Below are 19,098 nucleotides of genomic sequence, written 5' to 3' on the forward strand. Positions count from 1 at the left end.
GAAGGAAGGAAGGAAGGAAGGAAGGAAGGAAGGAAGGAAGGAAGGAAAAAAGGAAGGAAGGAAGGAAAAGAAAGGGAAGAAATAGAAAAGGCTCCATCTTCAGTTTTTTTTCAAGTGTGGTCAGTACCACCTACTGGACAATATGTAATGTTACTAAGGGGAATTAATTGAAAGTGTGGCATCCTGGATGGTGCACAGATTAAACAAGTTAGCACTTTCTTTTCATAATCTAGAGGATAAAAACAAAACAAGCATTATTAGCTTTCCTAATGCTCTAGAATATTCCATATGAGCCCATTTCCTTTGTCTCTAGTATATCTATTAATTTCCAATATTCTAGAGACACACCATATATCTTATCTGAAACATTAAATCTTTTACTTCACAAGCCTTTGAGTAACAAACCTCCAGGTTTGAATATCACATCAAGATATGTCCAATATCCTTTGATACACTGTTAGGTAGAGTCTTTCAGAGGCCCTCTGTGGTAGGCTCCTGTCCTGTTTCTTGTTTTCTTCTACTTCCAATGTCCATTCCTCTTGTCTTTCTAAGTGAGGATTGATCATATTACCCCGGGTCTTCCTTCTTCTTTATCTTCTTTAGGTCTACAGATTTTAGTATGTTTATCCTATCTTATAGGTGTAGTATACACTTATAAGTGAGTATATACTGTGTGTGTTTCTTTCTGCTTCTGGGATACCTCACTCAGGATGATCTTTTCTAGATCCCACCATTTGCCTGCAAATTTCATGATTTCCTTGTTTTTAATTACTGCGTAGTATTCCATTGTGCATCAAAGCAGATGCTGAGACTCATAACCAAACCTTGGGCAGAGTGCAGGGAATCATATGAAAGAAGTGGGAGTTAGTAAGACCTGGAGAGGACAGGAGCTCCACAAGGACCAAATATATCTGAGCACAGGGGTCTTTTATGGGACTGATTCTCCAAACAAGGACCATGCATGGATATAACCTAGAACCCCTGCTCAGACGTAGCCCATGGCAGCTCAGTATCCAAGTGGATACCCTAGTAAGGGGAACAGGGACTGTCTCTGACATGAACTCAGTGGCTGGCTCTTTGACCTCCCTTGCTAGGTCACAGAGGAAGACAATGCAGCCAGGCCTGATGAGACCTGATAAAAAAGATCAGATGGAAGGGCAGGAAGACCTCTCCTATCAGTGGACTTAGAGAGGGGCAAGGAAGAGATGAGGGAGAGTGGGTGGGGATTGAGAGGGAATGAAGGAAAGGGCTACATCTGGGGACACAAAGTGAATAAACTGTAATTAATATAAAAAATTAAAAAAGATACATCCAATATCTCTGGAATTGAAAGCAGAGATTCCATAAAGACCACAGTGTATGCAAATTTAAATGCTAATCTCTCTCTTGATGGGTATACATAATTGTTCAAAAGATTTCCCTTTTTTATTTCAAATAACAATACAGTCTGCTGTGGTGCACACCTTTAATCCCAGTACTTGGGAGGCAAAGGTATGTGGACATCTGTGAGTTGAGGCCAGCCTGGTCTACAGAGTGAGTCCAGAACATCCAGGGAAAAATCATGTCTTGAAAAACAAAAAACAACAAACAAACAAAAAGCTATAGCATATCCTAGAGTCTCCATGGAAAGACAAACTCCTTGTTAATACTGAGTAAAAGTCCATTGACTTTCAAATACTACATTACATTCTTTGTGAATGGCTGGATAGAAAGCAATTACCTATGATATTTAATGCTTTGTTACATGTCATAAATCAGAATTTGGGCAATAGACTTGCAAGAAACTTTCTTTACTATAATTTAAGATGGAAGCAGTGTATTATATCACTAAAATCTAACTGTTAACACAAATATCTTCAGAGATAGTTTGATTAATGCTTAAGACATCCATATCATCCAAAATTACTGAAATTAATAGTGATTATCCATTTAGATAAAAGTTGGTGCTGTACTTGCCTTTAAGCCCACAACTAAAACCTGAAATAAATAAATCTCCCTTTAAAATCATAAAATAAAATAAAGGAAGATGCTGCCTTAATTTAACCTATGTTAGAATTTTATATAGGTTAGGATTTCTGGAGTGTTAAGTATAAAACCTCACAGGTAATAAAATAAAACAAAATGTGTTCTCTTAGTTACTTTGGCCTTCATCCTCTATTATCGATCTATCTGTCTGTCCGTGTCTCTGTCTTTCTCTCTCTCACCATTTCCCTCTGTGTACATATACATATTAACTCTTTCTATCAGCCTATCATTTATCTATCTAAACTCTCTCTTTCTCTTTCTTCTCCCTTCCTTGTTCCCTTCTTATTTCTACACAGGAACTATGAACTATGAACTATGAACAGTGGGGCAATGCTTCAGTTAAGAAGGGTGTATGTGTGTACAAGTATCTCAGACTTTGCGAGTACATTAAAGGATGCTTGCACAAGGTTCCTTGTAATGCATGTGTATATGTACAGGCATTTGATATATGATGTGATACAATTATATATCACAAATTATACATTATATATGTGAGTATATTTATATAGAATTAATTTATTAAGAAGGTTGCAAGCAGAATAAATCCAATCATGTCAGCAGGAGACTTACTTCTCCAATAATGGTGAATGTGTCCCTGAATACCCTGTGTTTAATTAGGGAGCAAGATGATTGGACTCACTGGCTCCAAAGGGTAATATTAATCCTTCCTGTTATTTCCTATAAGCACATGGGTTCGGGGATACTTTGCCAAAGGTCATACCCAACTGCTCTTAGTGACAAGCATGTCTGCTTTGGTGCTTCTGAAAAATGACATCAGACACTGGCACAGTTAGTCACTTCAGAGCAGCCAGATATTAGGGGGAAATGCAAAGCTGTCACCTGTTTGGCACATACCTCTAACTGGACACTTCGAAGCTTAAGTCAGCTCCTGAGTTGTCAAAAGGAAGTGAGAAGAGAGAGAAAAGTCAATAGACTTGGGGAATCAAAATCACATGGCAGAGAGACACTGTATTTTAGTACCAATTTTCTTTTTACACATTGAAATGGAAATAGTTCACTAAAAGCTTCTTTGAGCTTAGTTGCTATCATATTTACTTCTAAATTATTATCTTTAATAGTAATAGTGCTTTGAAGTTACAAAACATCTTGTTCAAAAGAGGTAAAAATATTTTCCTACATATTAATTCAACTATACTTAAAATCTTATCCAGGGAGGGACTGTTGTTCTCTGATTTAGAGAACTATAAATGGGTTTAAAAACACTGTTTGGCAAACTGGATCATTTAAGGCAAGTGGACAGAAAGACACCTGAAAAATGAATGAATTGTTGAGTTGTCAGTGTCAAACTTTGTTCACTGAAAGAAAATAGGTGAAGTTTAAACATCTGCCTTGGTACCTTCATGACCCACTTACAAAAACCTTTAAAGGCGCACCAACTGGCCATTTCAGCCCGTTTGGATTCACACACACAAAGAAAAAAAAAATCTGGAAAAGCAGCCCTGTACTTTATGTGGCCATACAGAATTGACTTAGCACAGATGTGTATTCATCTAAAAGAAAGAGTGAAAGAATAAAGGGAAGGGGTAAAAAGAGAGAAAAGTCACTAAAGAACGATTGGAGCCCATAGAGTATGTCTTTGCCTTTTTAATCCAGATGCATATATCATTAGAATATACATATTCTCGGTAGGGAAATCAAACCTTATATGATTTTGATCATTTTGTATCATTATACCCCAAGGACAAGTTAATGAATATATAGTAATATTTTGTTAATGAATGAATGTAGAACTGTAGCTCTATTTACTACAGAGTATGTAAAAAACTATCTTAAACACCATAGCATTAGATTTATGTTCCTTCAGCAGACACAATTTCTAAAATGTATATTGCAATAGTATTTAGGATGTGTCCTTTGTCCAAAAAATTGTGAAAATCAAACCATCTTTCTACCCAAGTATGATATAATCAAGTGAGTAGGTAAATATATATATATTATTTGCCCCGTTAGTCTCTGAATTATATAAGAGAAGAAAGATATATAACAACAACAACAAAAAAAACACAACATATTACCTTCAATAGTAGAATTCATGACTGATGAAATTTAGGCCTAATTTAACATACAAACGTCAAATATGTTAATAAGATCAATTACTGCAATTATCATTAGATAAACTGAATTATTCAGATATTACACCACATATATATACTACAGAATGCTGTGTCATTAACTTCATACTGAAATATGTAAAATCTGAGATTTCAAATCTTGCTGCTATGAAATAACAAGATATACTAGGGTGTAAAATAGTCTTGTAAATAACTCTAACATGGTTTCCTTCATCCTTTTTCTTTTTCTCTAAGAGTCAACACAGTAATTTTTATATTTTCCTCTCTTAGGTGACATTCATGCCTCTTTACCTTATGAACACTTATGTTTTCTACAACAGAGATGAAATATCATTATAAAATTTTATGAGAATTTAAAGATGTGTATGGAGTTGAAAGCTATGTTTAGCATTTTAGTTAGTGCAGCATTTCCAGGCCACACATGAAGACAATGCAGCGAATCCTGATGAGACCTGATAGGCTGGGGTCAGAGGTGGAGGAGGACCTCCCCTATCAGTGGACTAGGGGAGGGACATGGGGTGAAAAGAGGGAGGGATGATGGGACTGAAAGAAGACAAGGGAGAGGCTATGGCTGGGATACAAAGTGAATAAGTTGTAATAATTAATTAATTAACTAATTAATTAACTAATTAATTAATTAAAAATATAGCAATTATTATAACCTGTGTAATGTGCCCCAACTGGCCCCATGATTTTACATGGGAATAGAATTTAGGATGTTCATTTATACAGAGTCATAAAGACATGCTTTGGATTGCCTATTGACTGACAATTGGTCTGCCTCATAATGGTCTTGAGTTTAGTCTTGTTTTACAGGACTCTGATATTCTGATATTGATACAGGTTCTGTGATTCTCAGTACAGTTTGAGCTATAAGACATGCACATAGAATCTGAGATGAAATAGAAGTAAATCTCTTATAGTGAAGAGTATATGGGGCTCTGGGAGATTTCATTCTAAAGTATGACAGGATAGTCATTCTATCATGGATCAACCTTGGGGGTCTATCAGAATAGAAACTTATGAAACAATTTAAAGATTATGTTCGGTCAAACCTATGATTCCATGGTTGTGTACCACCATTCTCCCATCAGTTAAGATGCCATCTTTTACAGGAAATCGGGGTCATTTTTAAAGGATGCTGTAAAATAACATCCCCAAATATGTCAGTGTAGTATATATTCCACAAAATTATGAGGAGCGTTTTAATTTTTATCTGAGTTCCTATTCTGGGCCTATCAGAACAGACCAAAAGAAAAGAGTCAGCTATGCTAAATGTTGCAACACCAGACTGCAATTTCAAGGAAGCAGAGCCTTCAGACTATTTTTTCCTGACAAGAAATTCCAGTCCAACAGGGTCAGCAAATTACTCATTCTTTCTGCTTTAGTACTCAAAAAATGGTAACCTGATATTAATCAATTCTATTTTTTTTTCTGCTTGTTTCCATCTTATGAGACCCATGGTTCATTCCCTGCCTTGCAGAACTTATCATTCTACTTTGTAATATAGAGTGAGAGATAATTCATGAGTTGCAAATAAAAATCAATGTGATCTACTGCTAAATTTGTTGCCATTTTGTCTTTTGACAACCATAATGATTATTATGAGCCACGGATATTTGAAAATCAATACTGAAAGAAGGGCACTATGACTTTCCCTTTGCTTTACAAAAGTAGATCCAAGTGCAAAGACATCCTCCTTCAACTTTAAACCCAAAGAAAGAATCTTATCAACCAAGACATTGTGTCAGGGCTGGAAATTTCTGTACATTAAGACTGCATTAAATTAGCTTTTATGCTGTCTATCACATAGTTTAGCTACTTTTCTTCAAATGCTTTATGTCAGCTCAATAGATAAACACTATGTTGTGCAACTTCTTTGTACCTTCATTTTCCTACGCAGGAAGGAACATTCAGGGAAAAACAATGACAACCAAAAACAATCAAACAAACACCCCCCCCCCAAAAAAAAGGGTACATGTGAAATAAGGTTTCTTCTTTCATCTACTTTTTACCATTGAATTCTCAGGCCCAGTCTGGGTCTCTGAGAAGGGAAAGTTTGTAGGCCATCAACACAGCTTCAAGACTGTATTTTAAAACATACATATAAGAACATGTTCTTTGTGCATGTGTGTATATACATACACACACACACACACACATATATACATATATACATATTTAATTCCTTTGAACATATTCATTAAAAATAGCTACCTAAGTTTCAACATTCTATTAGATGAAGTAGTTTCAAATTTTTGCAAACTAAAGCCTGAATTTTTCGAATATATATTTTGGAGAGATTTTTAGGGTCTTAGCCAGGCTTTCAACCTGATCCCCTCTTTTCCCAATTATGTTGAGTTTAAATACTGTGGTATATAAAATTATGAATGTTCCTGAAGTTAAATATACTTCAGTCTATTATTTTTATGAACATCTCAAATAGGATTCCCATGCTGTGAAAACGATTTGATAAAAGAATGACAACTTATGTATTATTTTATCATAATCTTTGACAAATACTACAAATTTTCGAAGATCATATCTTGAATGCTCATAAACACAGCTATTAGTCTGTAAACTAGAATCCCAATAATATTTTGAAAGGGAGTTTGCTTTTAAGGCTTTTACATCTCTTAAACATACTGCCATTCCACAAAAGGTAAGGACTACCATACTACAAGAGGGGTTAACTACAACAATCAACTGAATACTCGTGTGGATTCTGTTAGAGAAAAGTAAAGGAGGGGGACATACAAGAGAATAGCTATGAAAGTTGAAAACTGATGCTGTTCTCGGTAAGCATACTGTCAGACTGCTGGAGGGTGGTCAGAGTCATACACTTTAAACCCCCAGATTCACACTTTATATTCAAGCCAGAAGATGTTAGAGATCATATTTGAATATGTGATTTTTCTCTTCTGGGAGATGGTGGTTATTTTCATCCCTGGGGTCAGGCATTTCTGTGGGAGTAGCTTTCCTAGTCTTCGAGGGACATAAACATTCATTAAATCCTGATCACCTTGGATTCTACATTCTTGCAAATGACTGTGTTTAATTCCTGGAACAGAGGTACATGTACAGTAGATAATGTCACTTATCCAATCCCTGGTAGACAGAAATGTATTAATCTTAATAAGACACGTGGTGGAGGAAAAGTGAGCTGAAATGACTGCAAGATGCCATTCAGTAGAGTGGTGTTACAATCCCACCCAACACTGAGAATTATAAATTTGCTTCCTGGGCAATTAAAGTGATTTAATAACATCAGCCTCCTGGGAATCAGTTCCTCACCCAGTCTTGTACAACTGTTTTAGATAATGAGCAAAGACAACAGGGCAGTGGATTAGAAACACCAGAATCAGGAATCGGATCACAGAGACAGACTGACAATTTTTAAGAGTAGCTGCACAAATTCCCACAGAAAATTGTTTACCAACATCCACCCGACTAGACAGGATATACCCACGTATTTGCCTAGAAATCCTTGTTAAAATAAGGAGAACTAAATCTAGTGGCGCAGTGCCCACTTTACTTACAACAACTGTATGTTTAAAGATTGCCAGCTAGCAAAGCCCAAGAGCCAGAAGCGTTCCTCTCTCCAACCATGTATCCATTGATCCAGATTTCTTAATTAGGAGCACAGTAACTCAGTGCTGCCTAGGCCCACTCTTTTGGGACTCCTCCCACAGCGCATACATACCATAGCGTATGTTTTTTCACCCATTCACCCACTGCTTTCATTTGTGGTCCAAAGCCACAACACTTTTAACCACAATCCACTTCCACTAATTCTGCCACTATCATATTAACATTTCTTTTCTGCCTGCAGGGCACTCAATTTCTATCCACCAATATAAGATTTTCTTCCGGCAAGCCCTAAAACTAATACCCGACACAGTTAACTTCTATAAGTTCTGCAATTGCTTTCAAATGTGTAACTCTGCATTTCCTACTTAACCATTAAAAAACAAACAAACAAAAAAACACTTTCTTCTCAGCTTCTTATGCAAAAAAATTTTCCCACCTCATCCTCAAAAACAGCAGAACTTCTGTGCTACATGCAGAAGGGCCTGCATTCCTCCTTCACCTGGAGACAAAGACGTGGGAAAACATCTCTGAAATCTAGTGCCATAAGTCCAATTTACAGTATTACTTTCTTAACTACACAGGAAAAAATTCAAATCAATGGATCCATTAATTAAGCGGATCAAACATCTCAAGTCATTAAAAATGCTGGTTTAAAGCCTAAAGTAGTGTTCTAGTACTGTGGGCTAACTTTCTAATCAAGGATTAGAGAGGCACAGATTATCAGACATTATCTCTTGTCATTATATATAGTTTCTGTGTTGCAATAGTTCATAAGCACAAAATCACTTTGGTCATAGGACACACAACTATAAAACAGATGAATTATCTCTCATTGCAAATTTCACTTACAACTGACCTGCTGCCTTAAAAGCTGGGACATCTACTCAGCTTTATGAGATTTGGAAAATTAATTTTATCCTCTGCATGGAGGCATGAAACACAGTCTACAGCTACAATAGGATGACATTCACATTAAAACTCCAAAACAGTAAAATGCATATACTGAGATTTACTAATGACAAAAAATTAGAAGAATATTATTCTTCCAACTAATATTTAAAAGCTATCAAAACATAATTCTGATATGGAAGAATAGTTATCCTTCTGAGCTATCACTGTCTTTTGATAGCCACTTAACATTCATCCTAGAGTACAACTGATATTTAAAAATAAAACTACATAAACATAGGAAGTGTCAACTCTTAAGTACAGCATTATTATGTAATTATTTGTGTCATTCCAACAACATGGCCAGTGCATATTTTATTTCATTTAACAGTGAAAAATGCATAAAGGCTACAATCATTGTACTGTAAGCAGAAATTCTGAATTAACTTAGCCTATTGTAATATCTGTTGCCAAGTTTGCATTTCACATGGAATTTATTTACCATTTGGCTCAGACACATCAAGAAGCTCCCAAAATATTGCTGATAGGTTTTGTAATCTCATCCTCTGTCCACTGTGACTGAGAGGCTTATCTGGCCTTGAGCAGTTCTGGGATTACAATTAATCGGTCATAAGCAAATTCCCAGTAGGTATTTTATTTAACTTCACTTAAATTTTCCCCAAAGTTGCTTATATGACTTTGTTGCCATGGACCTGAATCTTATCTTCCATAGAGTTGGACAAGACAGTAATTTTCTGGGGGAATATAAGGTCCTTTGATTGCCCCTGCCTCTTTCTATTAAAAGTAAAACTCTTCAATATCTAGTTGCATGGAATTGAAATTTTACATGAAAAAATTGTAACTTTAAAATGAGAAAATTTAGGTTAACTTATAAAACCGAGTCCTGCTTAAGCATCTTTTATGTAGAATGTAAGATTAATATACTCTTATTTTCAAAATTTACTTGGTTATCTATAAACAACTGTAACTTTTAAAGTTATCCTTTTTGCCCATGCGTGTCTAAGACTAAGAACATGTAATGCATGGGCCTAGGAGATAGCTTGTCACATAAAGCACTTGCCATATACATATGAGGACTTGAGTTTGAATTCCCAGGTCCACATAAAGCTGGACATGGTAGCACACATCTGTAATCTCAGTGCTCCTACAATGAGATGGGCGGCTGAGACAGGAAAATTCCCTATGAGCTCACCAGTAGCACAGTATATGTAACTCATTGGCAAAGAACAAAGAGACACATGCATAAAACAAGTTGGAAGGCAAGGACTGACACCCAACGCTGTGCTTTGGCCTTCACATGAACGCCATAACATGAATGTGCCCTCACTCACACATGCACATCATAGATAAATACAAATAATACTCTCTCTCTCTCACACACACACACACACACACACACACACAGGAGAGAGAAAGAATAAGAAGCAATTCCATAGAAGAGCAGTAGCCCAGCATATTGTTTCTACCTCAGTAAACTTTCTTCTAGCAGAAGGAAACCAACCAACTGGAATGCAAGGAATAGGTGATGACTAGAAAAAGAACAAGGCAGGGAACAAAAAATAAAGTGGAGACTAAGAACCATTGTATGCATATGGTAGGTGGGCTCTACCGAGATCAGGAATGAAGGAAAAAAAAAGAGCCATGTATAGCAGTAAATACCTATCTATAACCCACACGCTTGACAGGCAGAGGATGGAGGATTACTGGGATCTTGTTTGGCTTGAAAACACCATTCCATTTTCCCCCATTCCCAAGGTAACTGGAAGAGTGTTAATGGAATGAGAGCTTAGAATGAGGCATCCTGAGTTCGTACCCTTTTCTAACTAAGAAAGTATCTTAGAAATGACACCAGTTTATATGTGGACACAAAGGTACAGGGAGATTAAACAATGTAAGAAGTTCAACATCAAATTGATGTAGATTAACTCAATCTTCTGGGTTACCAGAAACAACCTGTGGAGTACATACATCGTTAGTGCATAGACCAAGCATGCAAAAATTTATAGCCTCCCAAAGTATTAGGATTACCAAATTCTTTATTTTTCAGGCAACCACATTCACTTTTTTATTTTATTTTTATGTGCTATAAGGGCACATTACAGAATTCCATGTCTCGTCTCACAGTGCCTGGTCCACTCTGTTAAAGAAGGCTACGGTACAGTCTGCAAAGAGGCCCTGCTTGCAAACACAGCTCAGGGTGTTAGGAAGGTCTTCTATGTTGCCCATAGCGCCAAGAAAATACGGCTTTCTTTGCTGGTACATCCCTATTCACTTGACCCTTTCATTTTGTTCAATGTCACAAGTTTTGAGGTCCTGAGGGGTAGGAGGATAGTGTACTTTGTGTATCATAGATATTGTCTGCAAGAGAGCAGGGTAGATTGCGTATATACAGGCATCTCCAGAGACATACTACCTCCGTACATAAAATGAGGACTCATCTGTTCATCACTTTTATAGCACTTTAAACTTATTTTGAAGACCAATCAAATCACCATGGTTTTAAAAGCACCTCTTAAAAGGTGTATGCAATACCCATCTGGATTCCCCATCTGTCGAGCCAGCAGACCCTGAAACAGGTCCTAGAGCATTTAAACTCACCCTGCTTTCCTTTAAACAGGTTAAACACAACCAAGGATACTGTTTCCCAACATTTAGAGAACAGTAGCAGCAGCACACTAGACCTTGCACATATTCTGAGATTCATGACTGGCTAACCACACATAAACGGAATACCATAAAAAATACATGATTTGACATTTTTAAATGTTTGAAGGACTAGGAAAAGTATTCAAACACAGCATTAACTAAAGTAGCCATTCGGAGATCAAACATTTGTTTAAAAGCAACAGAAACAAAGGGACTTTAACCCTGTTTCTGTTCCTGTCATGTCCTTAAAACAAATAGGTCAGTCCAAGACCATGAACTTGAATGAGCAAGAGAAAGACCAGCGACTATTTTAAAACATAATTAAGTGTCCCAGAGTCATCACACTCAAAAGTCAGTTTTGGTCTGAGGCTATTTCTTCGTCTAGGAAAAACTTGAGCATCAAATCCAGCTGGCTGTTATTTCAGATTTCAAGTGCATGACTCTTAAGGAAGCCACTTTTTTTCAGGGTCCAGAGTTCTCAGCCAGTGTATGCCTGAGATAGTTCACTGCTCAACGGTACTACAGTCTCTCTTTCATGCTTTCATTTTCCCAAAACTCACTCTTCTATTGGGGTGCTGCGATTTTTTTTCCTCCCAAACCTCAAACTCTGAGAATACCTGAGCTCAAGCAGCACCCGTCTATCTTGAGTCTTCTCTCTCTCTCTCATTGGCCTCCTCAGCTGAATCAAATGACAACATACTCTCTGAGACACTTTCATGCTTCACAGGCTGTGGTTCTCCTCGCCTGGAAACTTACTGCCTGTTCGGGCAGACTGTATTTCCACTCTGAAGATTATGAGCTCCGTGTTCTTGGACTCACAATGGGAAGCATGGTTCTGGTTTTTGGCTACAAATGGCTTCAAGCTCATGTTACTCTACACCAGCACTGGCTCTTGGTGCCAGTGGTTCATAACTTTTATTCAAATTCATTCTCACAATCACTCAATTAGTCTATTCTTAATCCAGTAAAAAATGTAGTTTATATATAGGTTAGGGCAACCCATTTATAAAAAGTATTCCACAAATCTTTTCCCACAATGATAACAATCTTTAATTTTACTGAAGCCATGCTCCTTTGAAAGATACCATGCAAATACTATTAACTATATTAAATTCTAATAGCTTTTTATAATCAATTCATCTTGTGTGAATAACAAATACTAACCTGATAGAGTCCATTCAAGGAAATAGATTGTAAAAGATAAATGGATCTATTTTGAAGTGGTATGCTTTTGCTTAAAAAACAATTCATTACCTTTTAGGGCAGTGAACAACAGCTAAACAGAGGCACTCAACGGAATTATAAAATTCATAAATATATCAGATTTATATAACCTTCTTTTTGAAAAGTTTCTAAACACTTGCAACTGTTGCAACAAAACAAACAGCAGAAAAAAAAAAAAGCCCAAAACTTTCCTGCTTGCTGTACATTTCCTAGTGGCAGGAGAGAGGCAAAAATAAACTATATTAAAGTTTGGGAATACCGAGATCTGCTTCTCTAACACAGATGTGCCTGAAAGGTGATCTTTTCACATATATATTAGCCTTATATTTTTTTCTGGCAGGGTTAGAGGAGGTAAAGATATACTCTGACTACTCCACATACCGTAGAGAACACACCCCTACTCCAAATTAAAAACGAAGTCAATTATTTTTGACTCCCCGAAAGACATTCTGGAGTGTGTTTTGCCTGGTATGAGTCAGTTATCTAAGAGGTTTGACAGGAACAGCAAGCGCTAAACAGATAACACTGTCTCACCAGCTACATTCAACAAAGAGCAAGGAAATGGAACAGAAAATGGAACACGGCTTGCCAAGTAGCATTCACATGGAGCGATAGGGAAGGGGGTTCTGGGGAGAACTTGGTACTTACAGACTCTAAAGTAAAGCGTCCCAGTTCGTCTTACAAGCTACAGCAAATCAAACAAGAGATTTCACCTCTCAGCGAGTCCTGCTTCCACTACTCTGATCATCCACGCAGAACAGGCCCTTATGGATTGGTTAGGCAGCTGGGAGATAATGGGACCATATTCTCAGCTGGGACTGGAGCTGCTGAGCCGCTCTCTGCTGCGCGCCGCGCTGCGTGGCTCTCCGCCAGCATTAATCAAGGAGGACCCAGCTCCGTGGTTGTGCTCCCCAAAGGATCGACGTAATTAGCGCATGAATCAAAGACGCACACCGGGAGAATCACATACATCTATAACCAGTCTCTCACATCAAACCTGATTAGGAAATCAAGTTGGTTCTCAGATCAAATGTGTTAAACCTTTCAGAAAGACACGGAGACAGCACACAGCTGTCTGTAGATTTGCTGGGAGGGGTGGAGATTAAGGCTTCTTTCCCTGTGGGCAATTTATGTAATTCCTCTACTGCAGAATATAATTGCACTGGTTGTTTGCTACATATGGTGGGTTTGCCCTATGATGATTTGGTTTGTCTGTTCCGGTTTCTCAGCATCTCCCAGGGCGACTGCAGGCTGCAGCGTTATTTCCCCCACGGATTTGATGCAATGTGTTTTGTGTGTATTCTTTTCGAGTTTAGTCTGTGGGAAGACAGGTTGAACTAAATCCATTCCCTATGGGGTGGTTTCCACACCTAAGACGGCTCCAGTGACTAAGGAACAGGATGTTCAAGCACACTGTCCCGCAGCCTTCTTGGGGTCCCAAGAAATCTAAAAGGAGCTGCTGCTGTATACTCCATTTTAGTGCATCTGCCCCAATCTTATAAACTGGCGTGCTTTGGCATGAGGAAGATTATAAAATCTGAATGTACTTTTAAATGGGTCACATTTCCTATGTTTATCGGAATTCTGCTACTCTTAATGACACCTATGTAGACTACTTTCCAGACCTTGAAGATATTTGTGAAAATTTGACCAAACTCTGGGTTTGGGATATAAACATTCTTTTTTGATAATACATGCCAGTTCTTAAAAGCAAGCTAGCTTGAACACTCATCACATGCAAAGTACCCATAGTTAAAGAGTGTCTGAAAGAAGGGAAAACATTTAGAGAGACACACACCTAAATTATGGTCTCTGCTTTACTGGGAAAAAATAGGTGATATACAATATGACAGTTCCATTCTGTCTTGCTTTCTGTAACACATACATCAACAGCTCTCATATGAACCTGAGCAGGCAATCAAGTTGGATCTCAGAGCAAACCTGTCCATCCTTTCAGAAAAACACGTAGACAGCACACAGCTATCTAAACAGTAAAAAACATTGGCCTAGGTCTCTGAAAACTTTTGGAAGTGATATTCTAACACTGTTCTAAGAACTAGAAAATGGGTTTCCCAGTTTAATGTGGTACACAACACTCTGGAGGCAGAGGCAGGAGGATCACCATTAGTTCAAGGCTAGTCTTGAAGTTTTGATTGCCCCAATTTGAAAGTGATGACCTAGTATCCACTGTTTGCTAAGCTGTGATTTAGAGGACTTCAGACATTGAAAAGTTAGAGATTATGTGAAAGGATAAACAAAAGGGAGGTTGTGGGCGAAGTAAGTGTAACTAATGAAGTCTATTCAAGGATAAAACATCTAGGGGAAGGGTCAAAGTTTGCCTTCGTTTTGTCAATGACCAGACCTCTGTGCTTTTATGGGTAGATTCCTCTTCTACCTACCCTAAAAGGTTTTTGTTTGTTTTCTCCTAGTCCTGAGGATCGGGCCCAGGGCAGGTGTTCTACCAGTGAGTTAACACCTGCAGCACGCTACTTAATTTGGATTGTTCCAGCTTCCCTTCTTACATTAACTAATAATAGAAAGGTGGCCACCCTCATCACTGGTTCAGCTCCTGTGGAAAACATTCACGCTCTAATTCTCCAGGAACCAATCTGTCTTAGAGCTTTGACACTGATCTTAGACAACAAGTGACAGGTGGATCAACATTCTGTGATAACTTTGTTAACTAGGTGAGTGCCTCTCCCACTACCTCCCTAGGAAAAGATGTGTGCTCCCAGGCGCTTCAGCATCCTGATCCTCCCCAGCACTGCAACCCCCATGCTACTTACTAGTAACAGAATGCTGCGGTAGAAACAATGTGACTGCAATTAGACTCTGTTAATATTGTCCTAAACTTAATTACTTCCTGTTGGTTCAAACATGTACTTGCAAGGATTTCCAAGTCAATTTCAGTAAGTCAACCTACTTCCTTTATTCTGTGGGTGTTGCAATTTGGTGATCATTGTAAAAATGACTGGTGTAAGTTTCGCTTTTGTTATTTTTATCAGGATCATCATTATTGTGACTTTAGCACATCCACTTACGAGGCTCATATGAGGTGCTGACAAAAATAGGTTAATTAAATAGCAATTGTGCTTCTCCATCATATTATCAAATGTATTCCTGGAGCAGATGAAAAGAGGAGCAAATTAAAATACTAAAGTGTTTCTAGAATGGTACAGTCTAAATAAATAGCTTAATTGGTTTTGGGTTCCATTTACTCTAAGCTTGGCTGTTAATTACTTTGATTCATCTTTGATTATGGTATGTGATACACTCACTCTGACATCACACGCTTTGCACTTATATTTAATGGCAGGTGATAATTCTAACTAAGAATTTCTAACTATCATGAATTCTTCATATATATCTCCCTTGAGACATTCCACTTAAAATATGAAGTGGGTTAGAATAAATGACCAAAACTTGCACAATCTTTGGTTTCAGGTTAAACCAATTAATGTTGAAATAAATATACCAAAGAGGGTCAGGAAAAAATCCAAACAGTAATTACAAATAATTTTTTTTTTGCAAAAGTAAAGCAATATGTCAATTTAGAATCTGTTTCAAAATATATACAGGAGTGTGTGAGTGTGTGTGTGCGTGTGTGTGTTATGTGTGTGCATCTTTGCATTGAAATTGCATGATGCTGGTTTTTTTTTTTTTTTTTTTTGTATGTTGAAGAGCCTGCAATTTTAACAACACTTGTCAAGGATAATAAGAACCTGGGGAACAGGGCTCCTGAGGTCTCTTTTTGGCTTAAACACAGGATTCAGCAACTTAAATAAAGCTCTGAGCCTCAGCAATTCTAGGGACAAAAGGAAAGTTATGGCAACAATTTCCCAACAGGTTGAGACTTAATCAATATTTTTAAATGCTTTGGAGTCTTCAGCAGTAAGTCACCAGATGTGCATACAATTGCTCATTGCATCTTCTAGAAAGGGGACATATTTTCCTCTTCTTCATTTCTCTCACTAAAAGTCAGAGTCAAAAGCTGAGACAACTATGACATTTCTCCAGCTGGGAACAAATTTTCAAAAGAAGAGAATTATACAAACATTGCTGCCCAGGACAGCCACTGGAATGACAATCTGTACAGCAGTGACTAAACTTTCTTTTCCAAACAGACGTAATGAGACCAAACAAGACATATGCTAAAAGTATGGATGTACATGAGGAAGTCTGTGCCATGTTCACTTCCAAAAGCTGATCATATTTCTACAATAATAACTGAGAAGGAGAAGAATCAGAAAATTAAAATTCTCTGGGAAAATAATTTATGTGAAAACATTTCAAAATGACACTAAACTGGCCTATATCTTAATGGGTGACACATCTACAAGTAATTGTCCAGATAAATGGAGTGAACATTAGTGAAACAAGTGTATTAATTTAATATATGAATGTATGTTTGTCTGACTGTATATATGTAAGTTTACTTATATGTATGTGCCTCTTTATGTGTATAGTATAACACTATTTGACAAAGGGTATTTTTTACTTTTAATATAAAGTTTGAAAAGCACTAGCTTATTTTCTTATCATCCAAGAAGTGACCAACAATCTTTACCCTAAGAATAGTCTGTCTTTCCTTCCAACATAAACAGAAAGTATTTTTTGTCATAGACTTTTTTCTTTTATTTTTTAAATTTATTTATTTTTATTTATTTATTACAATCTATTCACTTTGTATCCCAGCTGTAGCACCCTCCCTTATCTCCTCCCCATCCTTCCCTCCCTCCCTTTTTCTCCTCCCATGCTTCTCCCCCAGTTCACTGATAGGGGAGGTCCTCCTCCACTTCCATCTGACCCTAGACTATCAAATCTCACAGACCTGGCTGCATTGTCTTCCTCTGTGGCCTGGTAAGGCTGCCCCCACTCCAGGGGGAAGTGATCAGAGAGCCAGCCACTGAGTTCATGTCAGAGACAGCCCCTGTTCCCCTTACTAGGCAACCCACTTATAGACTGAGCTGCCATTGCTACATCAAACAAAAAAGTTTTAAAAGACAGATCTGTGTTTGTTACAACTGGTAGTTTCATGCTCTGATAGTTCAATGTCTTTATGATGTGCAGGACAGTCCACAATCACAGAGAATTACTGTTACACCAAAAAGTTACCTGGGAGGAAACCCTGACAGAAAGCATGATGGGATTTTCAATGGCTAAGATTTACAAAAATAATTGGATGAGTGGTGTTTCACTAGACTTGGTTATAGTAGTATACTAAACTGTCCTTCTTTCAAAGTTATTTTAGATTTTGAAACATAATTTTTTAAAAAATAAAAAAGCATGCTTAATACAGAAAGGTAGTTTAAAAGGGCATTGCTGGTGGCAGTGAAAACTTGTACAGCCACTTTGGAAGTCAATCTGGTGGTTTCTTAGAAAATTGGGAATAGTTCTACATCAAGACCCATCTGTACCACTCCTGGGAATATACCCAAAAGATGATCTACCATACCACAAGGACACGTGTTCAACTATGTACATAGCAGTTTTCTTCATAATAGCTAGAAACTGAAAACAACCTGAATGTCCCTCTACCAAAGAATGGTTAAAGAAACTGTGGTACAGTGAAATACTACCCAGCAATTAAAAACAAGGACATCGTGAAATTTGTGGAAAAAAGGATGAAACTAGATAATATTAACCTGAGTGAGAGAACCCCAAAACAAAATGACATGCATGGTATGTTAGTCACTTATAAGTGGATATTAGTCATAAAATAATGGGTAAGCATACTACAATCCACAGACCCAAAGAAGTTAAGCTTCCTCTGTGGCCTGGCAAGGCTGCACCTTCCAGGGGGAGGTGATCAAAGATCCAGCCACTGCACAGAAGAAGATGATGCAGCCATCCCTGATGAGCCCTGATAGCTAGGGTCAGATAGAAGGAAAAAGGTCCTTCTCTATCAGGGGACTAGGGAAGTGGTATAGGGAGAGAACAGGGAAGGTGGGTGAGAGTAGGAGGAAATGAGGAAGGGGGTACAGTGGAGATACAAAGTGAATAAATTTTAACAAATGAATCAATCAATAATCAATCAATCAATCAATGGAAGGTCCAAGGGATGATGCTTGAATTTCACTCAGGAAGGGAAATAAAATAGTCATTGGAGGTGGAGGGAGGGTGGGAACTGGGTAGAAGAGGGGATGCAGAGGGGAGCAGGGGTGGGATTTAGGAGTAGGAAGAGCAGGGGAGAGAGGGCCAGGTGAGAAAAAGGCAGTCAGAGATGAGGGGCATCTTTCAAACCTGCCAGAGACCTGGGATAGGGGAGGCTCCAGGAAATATATGGAGGTCACCCTAGCTGATACTCCTAGCAGTGGGAGATAAGGAGTCTTAAGACACCACTTCCAATAGCCAGGAAGTTCTTTCAGTGGAGAAATAAGGACACCAATTCACCCTCAAAAACTTCAACCCCAAATTTGTCCTCCCTACAAGATATGCAGGGACAAATATGGAACAAAGATTTGGGGAATGGCCAACCAAAACCTGGCCCTAATTGAGATTTATCCTAGGGGAAGAAACCAATTCCCGACACTATTAATGTTACTCTGCTATGCTTGTAGATAAAAGTCCTGCATAACTCCTCTGAGATGCTTAACCCAGAATCTGATGG

At 37.8% G+C, this 19,098-nt stretch overlaps 1 protein-coding gene across 3 annotated transcripts in view; it reads right to left on the reverse strand.

The window, feature by feature from the left end:
* The window catches only part of LOC129692233 (contactin-4), a 1,033,094-nt gene that overhangs the window by 589,715 nt on the left and 424,281 nt on the right, over positions 1-19,098 (reverse strand). The window contains exon 1 of one of the 3 annotated variants that reach the window (XM_055628515.1): positions 13,137-13,199. The exons of the other annotated variants lie outside the window; for them this stretch is intronic. The gene's annotated coding sequence lies outside the window, so the exon portion shown is untranslated. Of the gene's footprint in view, positions 1-13,136; positions 13,200-19,098 lie in introns of those variants that run through there. 3 annotated transcript variants of the gene reach the window in all.

Source organism: Psammomys obesus, unplaced genomic scaffold (assembly GCF_907164565.1).
Source record: "Psammomys obesus unplaced genomic scaffold, mPsaObe1.curated_primary_1811, whole genome shotgun sequence".
Taxonomy (NCBI): domain Eukaryota; kingdom Metazoa; phylum Chordata; class Mammalia; order Rodentia; family Muridae; genus Psammomys; species Psammomys obesus.